Raw genomic sequence first — 6,014 nt, 5'->3', positions numbered from 1 at the left:
AGTTGCCAGTGCCCAGCTCTGCCAAATAAGGGTTCAGGCCCAAGCTGACCCAGATACTAACAGTGCTTGGGCTGGACAGTGGCCCATGGGTGGAGGGTATGTGTGTGTGCCCAGCAGTGTCTCATCATGTTTTGAGCATATGAACGTGGAGCATTTCCTACAAGAAAGAACAACTTGAGCTATCCCAGGGCTCCGCAAGGAGCTGCTGGTCCATGGGTTGTTCTCTGGGCCGCCATTGCCCAGTTGCTTCCGGGCCAGTCCTGGGAGGGTAGACAGCTAGCCAGAAGACTGCACATCACCCACCTCAACCCCCAAAATAGAAATGCAGGGCCCCTTTTTCAAAATTTGATAAGCATTTCAAGACAGAGACAACAGCACATTAAACCAAGTGCAGCCCCTCTGAGACTACACAAATCCCACACCCATGAAGTCATCCCTGCTCCTACCCATTTCATATATATAGGTCTCATTAAACTTTAACTACACTTCAGGGTTAAGTTTGAGGTTTTTACTGTGGTAGAACCACGGGCCCCCACCACCATGCTCAATTGCCAGAATAAGGAAGAAGGCAGGGCAGATTGATCTAACCATCCCACAGGACCCTTATCAGAGGCCAAAAGTGAGCTATCTATGCAGCCTTGCTAAATCTCAGCTTCTACCTGCAACTCTGACACCTCCATCCCTCCCCAGGGCGTCAGAGAGCCAGGGCCACACCTGAAGGAACTAGCTAAGGGTGAGGTCTTTAGGGAAATTGATTTCTGACATATTCTCAATTGTTTGTTTCAGTTTCCCCTCTGATATCTAAGAGAGAGTAGTTCAGAGGTTAAATGAGGTCGCATGCAGTAGTGGTATTGGGAAGTCTCTGGAAGGGGGTTAAAGTTCTGGGTATCAGGCATGGGGTGGACCTAAAGACTTGTTTCTCAACTCTCTGAATGCTATTTTATTGTCATTAAATGATGCCCTCCTCGCAGCTGAAAAAGAAACACTAGGGAAGGACAGACAGGAGGAAGAACTTCCAAACTGTGAAAGGCCAAGTTGTTGGGAAAGCAGGGACAGCAGAGGGCGCCATTGTGCAAACACAATCACAGGCGCTCATTTTTCTCACACTTTCTCTACCCTGCAAATGTACACAGAAACACCACCTTCACACCCCTCTCCCCAGCAGACACACACATTCCCTATTTTACAGGCACATCAGAGGTCAAAGAGTTAGAACTCCAGGCTCAGATTCTCCAGCTGGCCTCTGAGGGTCCCTCACAAATATTTTGCCTTAATCTTTATCCCACCTCCAAACTATTTTCATAAATTGTTCGTAGCTCTACTCAGTGAGGAGCTGGGGAGAGAAACTAGGACCCCAATTTCCTTTCCCAGCCTGTGGCCCTGCCCCTCCAGTGGGAAGATGTTCCCTGCAGTGTTATTTACAACAGTAAATAAGCTGATGACATGACTGGGTGTGAAAAGAAAAGAAAAGAAAAGAAAAGAAAAGAAAAGAAAAGAAAAGAAAAGAAAAGAAAAGAAAAGAAAAGAAAAGAAAAAAGAAAAAAAAAGAAAAGAAAAGAAAAAAAGAAAAGAGAAGAGAAAAGAAAAAGAAAGAACATGCCAAAATGGAGTCACTTTTGCTAAGACATGTCATCGAACCGCATGAAATTGCATGAAACCACAGTTTCAGCCTCTCCCAGGAGTGGAATTTTAAACCCAATCAGTCTGGAATTTAATGACCATACACTTGTGAGATAATCTGCATAAGAACTCCAGACTTAAATAATCCACTTTTAACTTCTGAGTCCCGCCCTCTTTTTGCCTATAAAAACCTTCTGTTTTGTGCAACCCCTCAGAGTACTCTCTGAGTTGCTAGATGGGATGCTACCTAATTCATGAATCACTTAATAAAGCCAATTAGATCTTCAAAGTTACTCATTTAACATGCCTAATTCAGGCCACAAAACAAGCCTCAATAAATTCAAGAAGATTGAAGTCATACCAAGTATCTTTTCCAACCACAATGACATGAAACTAGAAATCAACCATAGGAAGAAAACTAAAAAAAACACAAATATGTGGAGGCTAAACAACATGCTCCTAAACGACCAATTGATCAAAGAGGAAATCAAAGAAGAAATCAAAAACTGTCTTAAAATAAATGAAAATGAAAACACAACTTTTCAAAATTTATAGATGCAGCAAAAGCAGTTCAAAGAGGGATGTTCAAAGCTATACAGGGCTATCTCAAGAAACAAGAAAAATTTCAAATAAATAATCTAACTCTCCTTGTAAAGGCACTAGAAAAAGAACAAATAAAATCCAAAGGAAACTGAAGGAAGGAAATAGTTAAGATCAGACCAAAAATTAAATAGAATTTTTTAAAATAGAAAAGTTCAATAAAACTAAAAGCTGGTTCTTTGAAAAAATAAATGAAATAGACAAACCTTTAACCAAACTCAAGAAAAAGAGAGAGAGAGAGAGCACCCAAATAAATAAAATTATAAATGAAAGGGAAATTAGAACAGAAACCGCAGAAATACGAAGAATCATTAAAGAATATTATGAACAATTATATTCCAACAAATTTGACAATTTAAAAGAAATGGATAAATTTCTAGAAGTATAGAATCTTTCAAGACCGATCAGGAAGAAATAAAAAATCTAAACAGACCAATTACTAGCAATGAAACTGAAGCAGTAATCAAAAAATTCCCAACGAATAAAAGTCTAGGACCAGATGGCTTCACAGGTGAATTCTACCAAATATTCAAAGAAGAATTAGTACCTATTTTTCTTAAACTAGTTCAAAAAATTAAAGAGGAAAGAACACTTCCAAACTCATTTTATGAAGCCAGCATTACTCTGATACCAAAACCAGATAAAGATATTACAAAAAGAAAAAGAAAATTACAGGCCAATATCCTTGATAAACATAGATGCAAAAATTCTCAGCAAAGTATTAGTAAACTGGATTCAACAATACATTAAAAGATACATGACCAAGTGGGATTCATCCCAGGGATGCAAAGATGGTTGAACATTCATAAATCAATCAATGCAATACATCACATTAACAAAATGAAGGATAAAAACCATATGATCATCTCAATAGATGGAGAAAAAGCATTTGACAAAATTCAACACCCTTTTTTTAAAAAACTCTCAACAAAGTGGTTATAGAAGGAACATATCTCAACATAACAAAAGCCATATATCACAAACCCACAGTTAATATCATACTCAATGGAGAAAAGCTGAAAGCCTTGCCTCTAAGATAAGGAAGAAGACAAGGATGTCGAGTTTCACCACTTTTATTCAACATAGTATTTAAAACACACACACACACACACACACACACACACACACACACACACACACACACAGAGTATTAGAAGTCCTAGCCACGGTAATCAGATAAGACAAAGAAAAAAAAGGCATCCAAATTGGAAAGGAAGAAGTAAAACTTTCATTATTTGCAAATGACATGATGCTATATATAGAAAACCCTAAGGACTCCACCCAAAAACTGTTAGAATTAACAAATGACTTCAGTAAAGTTGAAGGAGAATACAAAATCAATATACAGAAATCTGTTGCATTTCTATACACAAGCAGTGAACAATCAGAAGAATAAATTAAGAAAACAATCACATTTACAATTGGATCAGAAAGTATAAAATACCTAGGCATAAATTTCACCAAAGAGGTGAAAGATACAGGCTCTGAAAACTATAAGACACTGAAGAAAGAAACTGAACAAGATACAAATAATTAGAAGGATATACCTTGCTCATGAATTGGAAGGATTAATATTGTTAAAATGTCCTTACTACCTAAAGTAATATATAGATTCAATGTAATCCCTATTAAAATACCAAAGGCGTTTTTCTCAGAGTTAGAACAACTAATCCTAAAATGTATATAAAACCACAAAATGCCCCTAAATAACTGACAAAATCTTGAGAAAGAGTAAAATGGGAGGTATCATGCTTCCTGATATCAAACTATACTACAAAACAGTATGGTACTGGCATAAAAACAGATATATAAATCATTGGAGTAGAATAGAGAGCCCAGAAATAAATCTTTGCTTATATGGTCAGTTAATCTACAACAAAGGAGGCAAGAAAATACAATGGGATAAAGACAGTCTCTTCAGTAAGTGCTGTTGGCAAAACTGTACAGACATATGCAAAAGATAAAAATGAAATTGGACCACTTTCTTATACCATGGACAAAAATAAACTCAAAATGGATTAAAGACTTAAATTATAAAACTCCTAGAAGAAAACATAGGCAATAAACTCTTTGACATCACTCTTAGCAATAACTTTTTAGATACATCTCCTTGAGCAACGGAAACAAAAGAAAAAATAAACAAATGGGACTACATCAATCTAAAAAGTCTTTGTACAGCAAAGGAAACCACCAACAAAACAAAAAGACAGCCTACTGAATCAAAGAGGATATTCACAAACAATACATCTGATAAGGGGTTAATATCTACAATATATAAAGTACTCATACAATTTAACACCCATCTCCCTCAAAACACAAACAATCCAATTAAAAAACGGGCAAAGGATCAGAATAAACACTTCTCCCAAGAGGACATACAGATGGTCCACAGACATATGAAAAGATGCTCAACATCACTAATCAGAAAGGCTATCATCAATAAATCAACAAACAACAAGTGCTGGCCAGGATGTGGAGAAAAAGGAACCCTCGCACACTGTTAGTGGGATTGTAAACTCGTCTAGCCACTATACAAAACAGTATGCAGATTCTTCAAAAAAAAAAAAAAATGAAAATAGAGCTGCTGTATGACCCAGCAATTCAACTTCTGAGTTTTTATCAGAAAAAATCAAAAACACTAATTCAAAAAGATAAATGCATCCCTATGTTCACTGCAGCATTACTAGCAATAGCCAAGATAGAGAAGCCAACTAGATGAATGGCTAGAAAAGATGTGACACACACACACACACACACACACACACAATACATACAATGGAATACTATTCAGGAATTAAAAAAAATGAAATCTTGCCATTTACGACAACATGGATGAACTTAGAGGGCATTATGCTAAGTAAAATAAGTCAGGCAGAGAAAGACAAATACCACATAATCTCACTATAAGTGGAATCTAAAAAAAAACAAAATAAATGAATAAACAAAACAGAAACAGACCCATTGATATAAAGAACAAGCTGATGGTTGCCAAAGGGGAGGGGATGGGGAACAGAAATTTTTTTTTTTTAATGCTCGATTCATGAATTGCTTAATAAAGCCAATTAGATCTTCAAATTTATTCAGTTTAATTTTGTTTTATTAACACCAGGGACATTGTAGAACCACAAAATGACAGTTGCAAAGGCTGTGAGGTAACATGGACTCATGTTCATACTGAAAAGTGAAGGTTAAGAAGCAGGACGCTAAGTTGTTCACTATGTCAATGGTGTTTTGCAAATAGATAAAGACTGAAGAGGAAGACGGAAAAATTAAACCAGTGGATTAAAGTGGGGTGGGTGATCATTTTCTTTAAAAGTTTTTTTCTTAAAAATATGTCAAATTATAAAATCGTTGCCTTTGGGAGATAAGGTTATTAGTGACTTCTCTCCCCACCCCCCACTTCTTTCCAAATATTCTACACTCAATAGGTATTATCTGGATAATCAAAGAAAAAGAAGTTACAACACACACCCCTGAAAGAGGCTGTTCTCTTCATGCTGCCATAGCATTAATGGAGTAGGAACTATTCCCTTATTCCCTTTTCCCCCAAGGCTGCCTGCGTGGCTCTTCCTCTTTTTCTCCCCACTTATATCCATCCTCATCACCCTCTTTAGAGGCCCTCCCACTGCAAAAACAGAATTTAAATGAACACACTTGGAAAACCCAAAGGAGCTCTGATCTCAGCCTCCTGCTGGTAAGAGCCTGGCTGGGACACTGACACAGGAGGGGAGAGCCATGGGGGAGTTTCCCTGAACTCTGCAGGGCAGGAACAGAACATATGTCATTTTCATTGC

The sequence above is a fragment of the Pteropus alecto genome, unplaced genomic scaffold (assembly GCF_000325575.1).
Source record: "Pteropus alecto unplaced genomic scaffold, ASM32557v1 scaffold98, whole genome shotgun sequence".
In the NCBI taxonomy this organism is placed as follows: domain Eukaryota; kingdom Metazoa; phylum Chordata; class Mammalia; order Chiroptera; family Pteropodidae; genus Pteropus; species Pteropus alecto.
Note: the sequence above shows the minus strand (reverse complement) of the source record.